Source organism: Camelus ferus, chromosome 2 (assembly GCF_009834535.1).
Source record: "Camelus ferus isolate YT-003-E chromosome 2, BCGSAC_Cfer_1.0, whole genome shotgun sequence".
In the NCBI taxonomy this organism is placed as follows: Eukaryota; Metazoa; Chordata; class Mammalia; order Artiodactyla; family Camelidae; genus Camelus; species Camelus ferus.
Genome location: NC_045697.1, coordinates 14,039,794 through 14,057,202, shown reverse-complemented (window position 1 = coordinate 14,057,202; position 17,409 = coordinate 14,039,794). Strand labels below are relative to the sequence as shown.

The window sequence follows — 17,409 nt, the reverse complement described above, 5'->3', positions numbered from 1 at the left end:
ATGCACCCATTAGTACCACTCTGGAAAACTCCTGTTGATCTCTGCTAAGTGTAGGCTGAACAATCTAACAAAATGAACATGAAATCAAAGCATAGATGTGCCAAATAATCCTGCATGGGTGTGCATAAATGCCATCAAATGGAGAACAAGGAAGAAGGCAAAGGAAACATTCCATCAGGAATTATAAAATGCTTAGAGCCCCTTGCCATCCAAGCTGGATTTGATAGGCTGTGTATTATTGAATCGTAAGACTCTTATCAGCTTCTCACAGGATTCCCCTCCTCTCATTACATTGTAGAAATAAATCTATTTATGATACCTTACTTAGCCTTTTGGGGAAAAGGGAGTATTGATGCTTCCAATGCAAAATATGAACAATGGTCCAGGATGCATTTGAAATGGTTTTGTAGAAAATTTGACCTTTGTTTTTAAAAAAAGTTCATCATTAAATTTAAACCTTTCATCCTAATTCCTTAATACATGTCTGTCATGTTAATGTCAACAGGAAATCAACACTGAGGAGGAGACATATGGTGAAGAGAGGGACAGAGGAGCTCATGATGAATCAGCTCTCTCCACTGAAGGAGAAAAATAAAATGTTTATAGTTTTAAATGTTACTACAAAATGTTCCACCAGCAAGCCTGGGATTTCTAAGCAGCATGTGACAATCAGACTTAAGTCACTTTCAAAACATCCTTTGGATTTGAAAGTTGTGCCTGACTTCCTGGAAAAGGCAAAAGTTAGATTCATCAGATTCTTCACCAAGCATAGGGAACCGAAAGTTATCTCCATTTTAATGTCTGGACAAAGTACTAGTATTGCTAATTAACTTTGCTTTTAAATTCCTTTATTCTTGTCCCAGGAACTAGTTCTTAAAGAGCAATAATAGTGCCCCAGTTCCTCGGACTGTCATTATAAATACTGCAAACCGTGTGGCTTCAACAACAGAATTTCCTCTCTCACTTTCAGAGGCTAAGTCCAAGATCAGGATGCAGCATGGTTGGTTTCCGGTGACAGCTCTATTTCTGACTTGCAGATGATCCCTTTCTCACTGCGTCTTCACATGCCAGAGAGAAAGGGAAAGTCAGCTTTCTACTGTCTCTTCTATTCACAGACTAGGGGTCCCACCCTTATGACTTCCTCTAAACCTAACTACCTTCAACGTTCCATCTCCAAATCTGTCACCTGGCAGGTTAGGGTTTCAATATATGAATTTGGGGGGAGGGACGCAATTCAGTCCACAGTAAATGGAGGCAGACTGAATGGAGCTATGAAAATCGTAAGTTTTAGGAAAGGTCGAAGAAAGAAAAGGACGGTACAAAATGGAGATAGAGCAAGGTTGGTGGAAAACACACCTTAACTTCACTCTTAGTTGAGAAAACTTACTGGTAAATCTAAGTGTTGGCATTGCTACTGAGTGGCTGGTTTCTAGCTGAACCATGGCTTTTGTCAGTTGCCTAATGGGTGTGGACCTTCAGAGTCTAAGCTAAAAGCTCTTGGTTAACATTCTCATTCTCATCAACAATCAAAAACATAGATACCTCCTGGGAAAACAACATTTGTCTGGTACCTGCAGACTTACACATGTGACACTAAATGTTTTGGGAGACAGGTTACAGGTACAGAATTGGATCTTATCTCGTTTTCTATATATGCAACATAACACACACACACAATGCATAGGATCCACTCTATGATCAGTAACGTGTAACACTGATAACAGCGATCATAATTATTGTGACGAAGCGTTTACAAACCGTCTAAACCTATCTTTCAGTCGTAGGTCTGTGTAAGTTGCTGGACAAGGAAGAACATTTTTCTGAGTTTAATTTGTAACTCAGATGTCATCTAGCAATGTAAGTACTTTGTTTCAGGAATGAGGGCAAGGTTTCACGTTTCTCCCTAATTATAGAGTTGTTACAGGTTCAAGAAGGAAATGTATGTGTATGTACTTAGACACTATACGTATCTAAAGGATCTCTGTGATCTGTATTTTTAGTTAGTAATACAAAACCATGGGATGACATATTTTTAAGAATTGGAAAGAATACACAACGAGCTATTGGTCAGGATAAAACCAGCATCACAAAAGTTGCCAAAGTCAGTCCTGAACGAGGTAAACGCAGCAGCAATGGGACTCCCTAGTCCTTTCCAGCTTTTCTTCTGAATTTAGACCCACATTGCCACACCCTCTGTAGCAGAAGCTGTGAGTTCTCTGCCATTGTCCCTGGATGGGTTCCTTTACTGTTTTTGTCTAGGCCAGCCCTCATTACGCTTTCACTCCCCAAAGCTGACAGCCTCATTTGCAACATTCTCAGAAGGCCAGAACGCATCCTGCCTGTGCACACGGCAAACAGGAAGTGCCTGGGAACTGGCGTTCCCCCACCCCTTTAGCCAGCGACTGATGCACGGCTGCAGCTCCCCAGTCCCTGCTCCGAGCAAGTCTTGGTTTGATTGCGACTGAGCCAATGTGATGCTCTGCTAAACTGCTTAACACCTCATCTGCCCTGTTCCCAGCTCCTCCTCTCCTCTTAGAAACTCTTCCTACAAATAACTTCCTGTAAATCCTTGCGTCAGAGGAGCTGCCGAGGAACCCAGTCTAACACGCCCCCTCGCCCTTCATACCTCAACCTGTAACCTATGAACTGGTCCTGGAGTCTGGCCATTCTTCACGATAGCAAATGGTGAGACTTTGAAACAGTGACTCAGCACCGAATGGCCACCTGTTCAGCAGCTCTCTGCTTTGACTGACTTTATCCTCAACCTCAGACAACGCTGTGTTGTTTCCTTTTTTGTCTTTGTCCAGAGAGTAGCCATCTTTGCTCCTCTCTAGGGCTAAATCAGATCTTTATGCTAATGATATTCTAGCCTGGATCTCATTCACCTTGGTGTCTACTGGTCAAGTCTATTTTAAAAATCTAGCTTGCACATACTTACAGGGAATTTTATAATAACATTATATAACAGCTATAATGTATGATAAGCAATACTTTAAAAATGTCTGCACACATTTATGAATAACAAAGATTTTACTGTGTTCCAGAAAGAATTTTTAAGATAGGCAATAAAACACCCTTGGAAGATACAAGAAGAAAACAACAATGGTTAACCTTCTTATGATGCTAACCGTGTGTTGCACTGAGCACATTTCTTTTTGCTCACCACAACCCTCAGAGGTATGTCCTACTACAGTCCCTATTTTCCAGGCCAGGAAACTGAGGAATAGTAAGTTGCTCAAGGTCATGTGGCTAGCAAACACACAGGGCTCAAATTCAACACAGGATGAACACAGAAAAGGATCTTCTTAGATTTATTATTTTCAATGTTTGTTCAAGATATAATTACTATTTGCACTGCCCTTAAATTCTCACTTAAGATTTACCCCAACAGGCAGACCCATTAATACGATTAGGCTCTGAGAAATTAGACGTGCAAGGAGTCTGGAGCATAGAAATAAGATGACCAAGGCATTCATGTTATAAACAACACCATCCAAAACACCAAGAACAGTAGTAAAGCTACTTGTTAAGTAATTACTACGATCTAGGCACTATGTGACAACAGTACCTGGGTTATTCCATGTAAAACTTTGAAAACATTCTGTGAAGTAAAACTTTTATTTTCCCCTATCCAGCCGATGAGAAAACTGAGGCCCTGGGAATTTAAGATTTGTCTCAAGCTAAATAAATAAAGTAAAATATGTAATCTGACATGTCATCCAATAAGGAGTTGGGCAGTAATACTGGTAAATAAATGGCCTTCATATCTTGACAGGGTCCTATTTGGTCAATGTTGAGTGGTTACTGATTTTGTTTTATGATTTATGATTGCCCGCTAAGTCTCAGGGGGCAGCCACTAGATGGCAGCCAGGCAGTGCGGTTAGAGGCCAGAATCGATGCTCAGGTTAGAATGTGCCCTCGAGCTCTGTGAATCGGTGCCAGAGAAGAACAGTAAGTCAGGAAGTTCCACAGTATGTGCCTTTTATCACAGTTTTCTGGACCATCACTTCATAACTTTCCCAAAATATCCTACTGTAATTCTTACGTACACACATGAAACGACGACAATTATTTTCTCTAGATACAAAGATTTGGGGTTTTTTTCCCTTTCCTAGAAAGTTACTCAAAAATGTCTTTCTTCTTGAGATTCAGATTCATCAGAACAGCGTGAGGAGCCAACATTTCCATCAAGGGAGTCATCTAACACAAGGAGCCCAGCTAAGCAAAAAGTCAGCGAGTTCACACAGTTAACTTGGGCCATTTGGTGACTTTTCCAAATCTTGTTTAACACTGTCTCACCTTCAAGCTAAAAACAAAAACAAAAAAACACTTAACTTGAAATGTTGGGCATAATTTTGGCTGATTAAAAATGAGATATTGTCTTTAGGTTACAACTTCCAACAGTAGTTCACAAACGTAATTTTAAAATGATCTGGTTTTATTTATTTATTTATTTATTTATTTATTTATTTATTTATTTATTTATTTATGGGTCCCTATTTGCTATTTCATCCTAGGGGCAAGAGGACAAAAGTTATTTCAGAAGCTCTCGTCACTTTCCCAACCACATGCAAGCCTAAATATTTAAGCAACTTAGCTCAGTTATACCTCTGTAACTATCTATGTATGTACAGAGTGTATCATATCTCATCATTATTTAATACAGCTTATCCTTCGTATTTGACGTCAGAAGGCCTCTCTGGGCCAGCACCTGGCAGTGCACCCAGCCACGCACGGCAAATGGCTTTGGAGTCAGAGGAGCCTCCACTGGAATGGTAGGTCTGCCACCCACCCTCTCCTAGTGTTTGACTTTCCTTTTCCTCCCTCCTTCTCCCTCCCCCTCTCCCTCCCTTTCTCCTTCCTTCCTTCATTTTTTTTTTCTAACTTTCTTATCCCCTACATCTTCGTTTCCAGCTCTGTAGTCTCTAATCCTTAGTTCATAGAGTTCTACAAGGATGAAATTAGGCAATGCTTGTAAAACACCCAACACCCAGTATGTGCTCAATAAATGATGGATACTATTTTTAGACAAAGCTGAAGGACCAGGAGGGCAAACATAGTGCCTGATGTAGGAACTGGCATACAAAGGGCTCCACCAATGTTTGTTAATGAATTAATGAAAGACTAGTCATTTGGAGAGGGAAATACAGGAGAGCTTCCATCAGCACAGTGTGGGTCCCAAAGGCCCCCCAGAGCTGCAAATCCACCTTAACCCTATGTAGCCAAGTGAGAATTCAGGCCAGTTATCCACCCATAGTCATTGCAGCACATGGGCAGAGACCCTAACCAAAGCCTGCTGCTAAACCTGCATGATCAGGAGTGGGAAAAGTGGGGTACTGTCTTGCATAATTACTTTTAGGGTGATGGTGCTATGTATTATGAGTCAGGAGAAGAAGGATGAGCAGGAATGATTTGGATACTACAGGCCATGGTTTTTGTTTATTGTTGGAATATCTGTTCAAAATGCCTGGGCTAGCTCTATTTCATTCAAAGGGTCCACATGGAACTTTAACCGAACCCCTACGAGCCAGGTTTATGTGTTATATTGAGTTACTTTAAAGCTGTGGTGCTTCCTAGGACTAAAATTTTAAAAAAGCAGAGACACAGGCCAGAGGAAATCTCTGAAAGCTTGCACTTATTCTAAGATGTAGAAAACTCTGTGAGGTCACAAAACATGCCATAATCAATCTCCTGTTTTTTATCACAACTTCAATACAGGCAGTATAGCAATGCAGCTGTGTGTTTATATTTGTGACATACATATGCATTGTACACACACACATATATAAATGTATACATTTATATTTATACACACATGCACATACACACACACAAATCTTGTTTAATCCTTACTTTTACATCAACCTTACCAGGTAGGTGCTACCTTTCCCATTTTGAAGATGGGAACACTGAGACTCAGACAGGTTATGTCAACTGCTTTTGGTTATACAGGCAACAAGGAGAAGAGCTGGGATTTGTGACCAGTCATGTATGGATCTGGAATCCCTATCCCACAGCCCTTTCTCATAGGAACAACTGGGGCCACATACTCCCTGAAGCCCATGGGAATGTTCAGTTTCTTTGAGTGACCTGGCAAAATTCATCCAGCAAGTAATGATTAACAACAGTAGGAAGTAATAATATAAGTGAATAATTACAAATAGTGAGTTAATAACTACCTGGGCAGGTACTGAAACCACTGACATTTATGAGACCTCAGTCCTCTTGCTCTGACCACTGTGTCCTGTTTTCTGAAAGTCACAGAGGAGTTATCAGCTCACAGCTTGAAATGTTGTTATGGATTACCCAGACAACCTAATAATCATTAAAATATCGTTGCTAGAGAAAAACGTGTTCCCAATTTTAAATAGAAAGCTTGCACATAAATCTTTAAGCCTTAAAATGTGGGAATTGCTTTTAAGTTACTAGCAAAGTTTGACTGGATATTACTATAGGAACTGAGAGCACAGAAAACCAAATGTAACGTCTTGTAACTTTCAGAGAGATTTACACATTTGTAGGTTGAGAAGCCGCCTTGCGTCTAGGTAATCCGTATACACACAGGTAGGACAAAGCTGAATCAACCAGAAGGGAGAGAAGCCTGGCCGTCTAGGATAAAAGTGTGACCTTTAGTGAGCCTCATGCTCTGCTCTAGGCACAGCTGCAGCGTATGTGATCACGTGTGCGAGAATGTGACGAGTTAACAGAAATTCTTGTGAAGGTTTCAGAATTTATGAGGAGCAAGAGGTTAAATATGTGAACGTGTTTGTATTCACAGTCTTTAAAATTTAAATTTAAAGCGACAAAAATCATTAGATACGAAAAGTTACGCATACACAGTGGGAGTTCTTGTGACATTTACTGGTGTTCAACAGTTGACTTATTTTCTCCTTATTGTGGGAGGATTTGTTTTCTAAGGCAACACTGCAAGTGTTACTATATCTCACTATTTACAAATGTTTGGAAATTCAAAGTGTTTCATAACACCTCCTTTCCAAGATGGAGCAACACTGAGTCACAATGGCGCCATCTACTGGGAAGCGACTGAACTATGAAAATAGAGAGTGCCCGTGTACGCATTTATTGGAAAAGGCAAGTAATATACTCTCATATTCTTTTCATGAGGAAATGCCATTGATCGGTGACTTTTAAATTTTTTGGGGGGCGCTTAATGGGTATAGTTAGTGTCCTGGGAAGCCGAAGATTCCCACCCCCTTAGACTTGTTTTCTCCCTTTTAATTGGATGTCATTCCTGCAGGTGTGTGTATGTGTGAGTTATTTGCCTTTTACTTGAGCCAGAAACAAGAGAAAGTGACTTTTAAAATTAACATTTAATTATTAATATTTAATCACTTAAATGAATAATTAAAACCAAATTTCAATATGCGACAAGTTAGAGGAGTGATTCTTAAGACTAATAGGCAGTTACTTCTCCCAGGAATTTCACCAGCATTTAAAGTCTTTGATGTCTTAGTTTGTGTAAAACATAATATCAGGTTTGAGTCAGTGAAATCATCCTGAAGCTTTCACTACTGTTTGTCAAAGGATCATCTGACATCTTGTATCAAAGGGAAACTAAATATTCAATATACCCCATGGTAGATGTAATTGTTACCCTCAAACTATAACTAGACTTTTGGAATGAGAATGACAGCAATAGGTTACATTACCAAATTTTCAGAAACACAGAACAAAGAAAAATATTTTCTTATATGGATATACCTGTAAGATGGCAGATAATAAATCTTACCTAACCATGTGTGTTTTACCTACTTTGAAAATTAACTACAATACATTCTGATTCCTTGTCTCAGTTTCAGCGTCACCTGGGACTTCTCTGGACCACTTTATCTACCATGTGTGACTTCAGAGAATTAAAACTAATTTGACAGTCCAAGGGATAAAATATGCTCCCGAGTCAAATAAAAGATGTTTAAATTGTTATTTACTTGGTTTTATATGTATAAATTCTTCCATTCGTATAAAATTCAATAGATATTTATTGTCAAACGCTACTACGTGCAGAATAATGAGTAAGACAGAAAATGTCATACATTCCAGTGAGGAAGAGACTCAACAGACACTTAAGATCATTTCATACAGAGAAAAGTGCTGGAAACTTGACAAGATAGAGGTTAAAGAGTTACTGTGTCTAGGATTAGAGATGGAAGGAAGGTATGTTAAAGAAAGGAAGGCATGTTTTTAGGTCAAGTGGGGTTCAAGGCCGTAGAAGTGGTGATTTTTGTGCAGGCCAAAAGGATGAGAAGGCTCTGCCAATGTCTGGAGCAGGAAGAGTCAGGATAGACGGAAACGCACATGCGAAGTCTTTAAGTGGGAGCGCGCTGGGCAGGAGAGAAGACAGCTCTTGTGTTACTGACAGAGGATGAGAGTGATAGGAAGTAAGTTAGCAGAGGAAGCAGGAGTCTGATCTCTAAAGCCAGAGGACAAAGATGAAAATTTACTCACAAACAGGAACATAGTGAGCAAATGTGAAGGAAATTAGGATGAGGCACCAAGCAATGAGACAGGTTCTCATGTATGTCATCTTTTTTCACCTCCACATTCACCGTATATGGTGGATCTTAGTATCCCGATTCCAAAGACAAGGTAATGAAGGACAAGGTGAAGTAATTTGCTCAATGCCTCACCGGTGAGTAAAAAGGAAAGCCCAGATTTGAACCCAAGGCTCCATTTTGTTTCCCCTTGCTCGGGGAGTCATAGTCAAACTTGTCACACTTAAGTGAAGAAAAGATTCTATAAAAGTTTAATGACTGCCAGAAGGAATTTCCCATGGCTGCAAGAACACAGAAGGCAGGTTAGATACATCTAATACCAGACTTAACCCTAACAGAACAAGAAAATTTTTCCAAATAAGTCTTAGGTGAATTGAATGAAGAACTGAATGGAAGACTTATTGAGCAGAAATCATATTTTTCTAATTGTTATCAGAACAATTTTGTTCATTCTGAAATTTCTTAATTGCTTTAAAGCTTGTGTTGAATTTGATTAATGAGATTTATAGTCTTTAAAACACATGCAAGAAAAGGCATTATTAAAACAGGTAATACTTTAATATTAATTTTAACTTTAAAAGTTAAATGGGGTGAGGTGACATGATTTTTTTCTTCATTTCTAAATTTTTTTAAGGGGAAAAGTCACTTCATTTTTTAAAAATTGAAGTATATAGTCAGTTACAATTGTCAGTTTCTGGTGTATAGCACAATGTTCCAGTCATGAATCTACATAAATATATTTGTTTTCATATTCTTTGTCATTAAAGATTATTACAAGATATTGAATATAATTCCCTGTGCTATACAGAGGAAATTTGGTTCTTTAAATCTATTTTTATGTATAGTGGCTAACATTTACAAATCTCAAAACTCCCCCCAAAATATGAAACACTTCACAAATTTGTGAGTCATCTTTGTGCAGGGGCCATGCTAATCTTCTCTGTATCTGTAATCGTTCCAGTTTTAGTATATGTGCTGCTGAAGCGAGCACTATTTGTAAACATTTTTGAAAAATCATTTTCCTCAGTATTTCAGAACTGTTAAAAAAAGAAGTTATTATACACTGACCTGTGGCTCCCCCAATTCATATGTTGAAGCTGTAACTCCCAATGTGATGATAGTTGGTTATATGGCCTTGAAGGAGGTAATTAAAGTTAAAGGAAGTCATAAGGGTGAGACCCTAATCCTATAGGACTGGTTTCTTGTAAGAAGTGGAAGAAATACGAGATTTCTCTCTTTCTCTCTCCCCTCCACACCCGCCAGGTGCACAGAGGAAAGGCCATATGATGATACAGAGAGAAGGTGGCTGTGTGCAAGGCAAGGAGAGAGACCTTACCAGAAACCAACCCTGCTGACATCTTGACCTTGGACTTCTAGAAAATAAGTGCGCTATTTAAGTCGCCCAGTGTATGGTTTTCTGTTTTGGTGGTCTTGGCAGAGGAATGACAATAATACATTCAAGACTAACATTTTTAACACATAACGATCATATTCCTTTCTTTTTCTAATGATTTAGGAACATAAAGGGAGAGCTTAAGGAACACGTGCCTAAACAACAGGTCCAGGATAGAACATAAAATTGACTAATTTAATACTATGTCTCTGTAGTCGAGGATAAGAATTGAATAAATAAGACCCTTGCTGACAAAGTGTTCATAATCTACCCTTCTTGAATATAAGTGCATCCAGCATTGATATATACAAATACAACAAAAAAATCACATTGAGTAAAGTGGTTAATCCCTTTGAGCTTTAGTTTCCTCATCTGTAAAATGGGAATAAAGAATTGCTCTACACATGAACTACAAAGGTTCAAACTTTCATGCTTTGTGGGAAGAGTGCATTGACCCTGCTCTCCCCCAAGAGACAGTGATAGTTGTAAATGTAGTAAAGTAAGTTAGGACTTTCAGATAAATAGGCTTATTTATAAATTGCTTTAAAAGTTTTATCCTACTCATAAAGCTTCTGTAATTATACCTATGTAAATGATTAAATGTGGTAATATTTGTAAAGACTAAAACTTAGTAAGTGATCAAAAAATGATACCTAATACTATAACAGCTGAAACACTCCTAGGATTAAACACTTCTTCCAACCAGTTGCATTTCCCAGCACCCTAAATATTTACACTTTTCATGAACTCAAATTAGATATTTCTCCCACACTGTATACTTACAGATAGATATTCCTTCCCTGAAAGTATCTGAACTTCATTACATCTACCCTCGATCAGTTCTGTATGTCATAATCAACCAAAATGTGATACAAAAATAGAGCTACATCTAGTTTGGGTCATCAATAGGAACTTCTTTAGATGCCACAAGTACACTGGGTGTTCAAATACAAAAAAAATTTACTCAGAATTAGTCTCTGAGACCCATGTGACCTTTAATGCATCAAAACCTACATTAAGGGAGTACAGTAGGTAGAGGAGAGAAAGAAAGGGGCAGAGAGAATATTTAAAGAAATAGTGACTGATAACTTCCAATATTTGGGGAAAAAAAAAACCCAAAACACATCCGAGAAGCTCAATGAAGTCCGATAAAGATAAAATCAAAGAGGTTCACACTTAAATACATCCTAGCCAATCTTTGAAAGAAAAAGGTTAAGAGAAAATCATGAAGGCAGCAAGAAAGGAAAGTGAGTCATCATATACAAGGGAACTGCAACAGGATTGATTGTTTGTCATCAAACCATGGGGGCTATACGGCAATGGGATGACATATCAAAATGCTGAGAAAAAGAAATGTCAGCCAAGATTATATTCAGCAAAACTAAACTTCAAAAATTGATGGAGTAGTTAAGACAGTCCCAGATTTATTTTGAAAAAGGAGCATTGTTGCTAACATATCTAGCCCTGCAAAAAATACTGTAAGGGGTTATTCAGATTGAAATAAACTAAGCAGGAACTCAAATCCACAGGAAGAAATAAAGAGCACTGTTAAAGTAATTACACAGGTAAACATCAAAGAGAGTCTAATGGTATCTTTTTTATAACTCTTCTTTAATTTAAAGACAATTACATGAAGCCAGAGTTAGAAGTTATCTTTTTGGGCCTACAGTGTGTACAGATGTAATTTATATGACAGTATTATCATAAAGGAGATGAAAAGGGGAAAAACTATACTAGAACAAAAGTTTTATATACTACTAAAATTAAGTTGGTATTTATCCAAATTAAGATGTTAATTGTAATCCACAGGGCCATAATTCATTCATTCCATGAATGAAAATGCAATCACAACATGGTAAACAAAACTCATCTGATGCAGCTACAGTACGTAGAAGGAAGGAAATAAATGAAAAACATCCTATGTTCATAAATTGGAAGACTTAATATTAAGATACTCTCCAAACTGATCTGCAGTTTCAAAACAATTGCTCTCAAAATACTAGTTGTTGATTTTGCAGAAATTGACAAGAAATGGACAAAATCCCGGCAGCCTGAAATACGCTGGCTCCAACAACCCTACATTTGCATTTTCTCATCTTTGTCCTTCCAGAAGTGGGTGCCTACCATGTGACAGATGCTCTGAAGTTAGACATAGTATAAAGGCCATGGTTTTTAGAGTAAGATCCATCTTGTTCATATTCAAGATCTACCACAAACTAGTATGTCAGTGACCTATAATTCATTATACCTTGTTGACGTTAAGTTTTTTGGTTCTATAAAATGGGTATAAGCCTATTTACTTCCTGGAAAGACCCTGAGAGGATGTAATGCACCAAGTTTCTAGAGAGTTGGGATAGAATGTTGGATGTGAGCAGGACCCAGGAGCCAGACTGTCTGGCTTTGAATTTCAGCTCCATCCCTTACAAGTTGTGAAGTTTTTGCCACGTCACTTAACTTCTCCAATGCTGTGTCCTCATCTGCAAACTGAAGACAAGCTGACTGATCTCATAAATGGGTTACCGTGATTAAATGAAGCAATACGCTAGGTGCATAGGAAGTGCTGCCTACTAATATCATTAATTAGGAAATTATACACAAACACGTATGGGCACCAGTGCATGTGAAAGATGGGAATGGAAGAGCGTCAACACATTTTATCTGATTTTCTCATGGAACACAGACCAAATTTAAGACGCCGCAGGAGCTCTAAGTTTAATACTGGACTGTATTCTTTCTTCCTCCATTAGGTATTGTGTAGGACAAAAAACTTATAAAAGAAAATGGTCACTTCGAGCGATGTCATGAGCTGCAGCGATACAAGCTCTGTTTCTTCCTGATCTTTCCACGTTCCACCAAGCGGGCTAAGTCCCCTGGGCTTCCTAGACTGAGGCTCACTCACCATCGACCCAACGAGTAGAAATGAAGTTTCACAGTCAGAAGCTGGGTTTCCACACTGAATGAAAGAGGAATGGCTTTTCCCCTAAAGGAATTTATAATCTGGTAGGACTAGAAAGATGGTAAAAGTCAAGTGCAATGTCATAAACCAAAGGGAGGTTGGTTGAGCACAGAGAAGGGTCAGTAAACTGAAGCTTTATCCTGTAGGGGAAAAGGGAGTGGAGGGCAGCTTTGGGGCAAAGCAATGCTTAAGTTCCGATCTGAGCATAGAGAAAGTCATACAAAACTGAGGCTCGAAAATGGTTTTCGTCATGAGCTTGGAGTTGGGGATTACATTCTCCTGGTGGATTTACTCTAGTTTTGTACATTTCTTTTTTATTACATTATAGTGTAGTAACTTGTTTCGATCCAACTTATTTCTCCTTTTTTGGCTGTGAGTCCCTTGAACTAGGTGTCATGTCATTTGGACATCATGTCCCAAGCTAATCACTGAGACTAAAAAGCTGTTTAAGAAGCCTCTGTTGAACAAATGAGCTTAAAGAAAATGAGTAACATCACATACTATTTTGATGCAGGTGGAGATAAGGAAAAATCTTGCTGATCACCACTGTTCTCAGATTTCCTCTGCTTTTCTTTATCTGCAGCCCCATCTCAGCATCTGCCTGAAAAGACTTGTCTGTCATACGCACTGCCAATCAAAGTGCTTTGCTTTGTTTTTGCTTCTGATCCTAGAACAGGCTTTTCACAGTGTAGGAGATAGAATCTCTGGTGTTTGGCTCCCCTCCACTATGCTAATTTTTCCTTGGAAATGTAGGAGCTTGAACTTGGCAAGGACATTTTTAGTTTTCCCCAGCTACATCCACATCCAGAACTCAATCAAAAGCTTGAGAACACGGAGCACCTTATATTGTGCTGAAATCACTGCCCATTGAGCTTCCTCAAATAAGGTGGACAAGCAGAGATTCTGCATTACATCAATCACTTGGTCTTCTGAAGATAATTTCATGCTCTGGCCAGCTGAGGGTCCTGATGTTTTGCTGACTTGTTTGGGACTAAACCGTTGAGATTCTGAAGTTCTCCACTACTGCCTGCCAAGTCGGAATGCTGAATTAGAATAGTTGAGAAGATGGCAGGACCAGTGAAAGGATAGACATTATTTAGTTAAAACTGGAAAGAAATAATAATTGGCAGATATTTCTAGAATATTTTTAGTCCAGTTTTGTCCTTCACAACTTGAAATAAGTATTTTGACCCAGATTACACTGACTGGTGATTCTGGTAACATATCTAGGTATGTCTGTCCATTGATTTTCTTCCATACCAATCCCTTCTTTTGTTTTTCCTAAAGACAAAACTCTAACCTAGAATAGATATTGAGGGGGAAGAGTAGGCACTAGGAGTTAAAATTTAGTATCTGGAAGATAGTCTGACAGTGTGTGCTTTTATAAACCTCTCTCATCACGAAAGAAGCTGCTAGCATTCACGTAATACACTGGATCCTTTTGAAATCCTGGGGCAGGAATCCTGTAGGTTTAGAGGCATCGGCATCCTGGGAATAGAAGCAGTGCACATCTGAACCAGATTTAGACCACACAAAAGCCTGACTAAAAGTAATGAGACTCGGCCGATTCGAGAGGAGTGGAGACGTTACTAGTGTAATTATCAAAGCAGCCTTTTCTATAGTAAGTTGCTTCCGGGTTCGGTGTTGAATTTTGTTAGTGCTATAACATACAATTAAAAGTGCATGAGTCATAAGAAAACAGCTCGATGAAGTTTAACAAAATAAATACACTCATGTAAGAACAGTAAGAAAACAAAACATTAACAGTAACCCCCTCCCCCATGACTCTTCTCGGTCATTTATTTCCCTAAAGGGAAACGCAGTGTTGATTCTTTTTACAGCAGGTTAGTTTTGTCTATTTTTAGACTTTACATAAATCAGATTTTTAGAAAAGAAGTCATGCAGTCTATACCTTTTGCACCTGGCATTTTCGGCTCAACATTATGTTTGTAAGCGTCCACGTTGTTGTAAGTAGTCATGGCTTATTTTCATTGCATGCTGTGTTCATATCCATGTCATGAATATTCTCCAATTTATTTTTTGTGTTCCACTGTTGATGAAGATTTAGGTTGTTTCCATTGGAGGTTTTAAAAATACTGCTCTTATGGACATTTTGGAACACATTTTAAAAAATACAAATCTATATATTTATCTGTTGAGTATATACCTAGAAGTGGAAATTTTGGACCATAAGGAATGAATACATTTAGTTTTAGTGGCCATAACAAAACGGTTTTCCAAACTGGTTGTGTCCATTTATGTCCCAAATGGCAATTTTTGAGAGTTTCAGTAGTTCTACAGTCCTTGCCAACACTTGGTGTTAAGTTTTTTGGTTTGTTTTTAATGGCCATGTTATTGGATGGGTAATGGCATCTTTCTGTGGCTTTGATTATCATTGTCCTGATGAACAATGATGTTGAATTTCTTTTTTTCAGAAAAAAGAATATGACACTTTTATTAGTGATGTTGAACATTTTTAATGTGTTTATTGGCCATTTGTATATTCTCATTTTGAAGTGCCTAAGACTTTTGTCCCACACCCCCTCACTTTGTTTTATTGGGTTATCGACTCTTTCTTATTGATTTATAGAAGCTTTAAAAAATATACAGTTTGTAAATGGCTCCTTCAGTAGTTACACACATTACAAATACTTCTCTCATTTTATTTATGAAATAGTATCTCTGATGAAGATAATATTTTAAATTTTAAAAGAGGTCAAATTCTCATTCTTTTCATTTAAGGTTTCTACTCTAACTGTCTCATTTTTTAAAAATGTGCCTAACCAAAGATTTTGTAAATATTCTATGACATTTTCAAGAAGTATTACTGTTTGGCATTTCATAGTTGAGTCTTCAATCTACATGAAATTAATTTTTGTGTCTATCTGAGATAAGGGGTAAGATACAGTTGTTCTCATTTGTAAATCCAACTAACCTAGGACTATTTATTGAAAAGACTGTCACTTCCTTGTGGCAAGGGAAGAAAGACTACACTACCACACAAAAGCTGAGTCAGTCCTAAAGTGACACACATCACATGCTATTGACTAGACCTAGTCACATGGCCCAGCTAACAGCAAGAGCATCAAGAGGAGCAAATGACATATTTGTGAATATTACTGCTGCTGTAATATTTGCCAAGATGATAACCACTCGTCTGTCATATGAAAATATACTTTCTGGATCATTTTACTATTCATGCATTGGAGAGAGTAAATAATAACATATTCCTTTATAAGAAAGAACCCAAGTGGAGACTGATTTTTAAGAATTAGCTAAAGGTAGGAATAACGTGACAGTTCGTTGGTTTCCAAATATCCGATCCTACAGAAGTTTGATTGTGGCCACCAGGTACTACTTATATATCGATACTATCTTCCACTTGGGTTGAATATAGTAACAGTAGTCTCAATGCTTTCTTGTTGATAACCACAGATTAATTAAAAAAAGAAGTGAAGGAAGGCCAAACAGACAGACAAGCACAAAGAAAATTATATGGCAGGCACATTGCTTTGCATTTCCACACATCTTACCATTTAAGTAACAATCATGCGGGAAAATAACAAAAAACCTTCAATGCTACCAAAACATTGTGATTGCTAAATAAAAGTACATATATCATTAGCAATGATGTATCTGTCTTGCTCATATTCCTTAGTATAATACAAAATAACCCAACTCCCATAATGAAAATTTTATATTTTCACCTTTTTCATAGACTTCAGAACTTTCTGAGAGTTCTAGAAAAATGATTAAGACAATTCCCTCACTCCGACAGTTTCACATAAATCTCTCTCAAAGAGAAGCAGAACACTCTAAGCCCTGGAAGGAAATTTTCTTACTTTCTTAAACTCCTAAAACATAGACTATTACTTTATTACAAAGTACTTGATTTTATACGTAGTAGGTGGTATATTTATGTACTATGTATTGCTGTATATGCTATTATATATCATCCATATATGAATAGTACATGTATAGATGTATGTAATTCTAGTTATCATGTGTTACAACTGTCTACGCAAGTAAATTGATTATACCTCTGTGGGGAGTAGGGACCATGCTTTAGTTTTTTTGTTTGTTTTGTTCAGAATACTCATTGCATCTGGTGCAGAACATAAGGAACTCAGTCCATGAAGTATCTCCCTCTGCTCCAACCCCCTGAACCCCTCCGCACCCCGCCTGTCCATTTCAGACATCAGGGAACTATATACAAACGAGCTCTTCTTTATAAAGGTTGTAAGGCACATTTTTGAAAAATCCTTACAAGGTTTTCATAGTATTTTATTAACATGAATTCTTTAAATTCTTTTTCTAGTCATCCAGACTCCAAGAATGCTGCAAACAACGCTCAGATTTTTTAGAAAAAAACAGTAATGATTTCGGAATAATAGGGCTCCATTATCTAAATACAGATTTTTAAGCTCATCAGAACCTTTCTCATGCTTGGCTATAATTTTATAACTATAGAGAAACATGCTGTTTTGTTTAAAAGTATAGGACAGACATGGGTTTATAATGATTCTAAGTTTTCTGGACAACATTTC

General features: G+C 37.8%; 1 protein-coding gene and 1 pseudogene across 4 annotated transcripts in view; both read right to left on the bottom strand.

Annotated features, from left to right (window-relative positions):
* Nucleotides 1–17,409, bottom strand: part of SLIT2 (slit guidance ligand 2) — a 347,903-nt gene that overhangs the window by 181,595 nt on the left and 148,899 nt on the right. The window lies entirely within an intron of this gene.
* On the bottom strand, nucleotides 9,391–9,504 carry LOC116659478 (annotated as a pseudogene).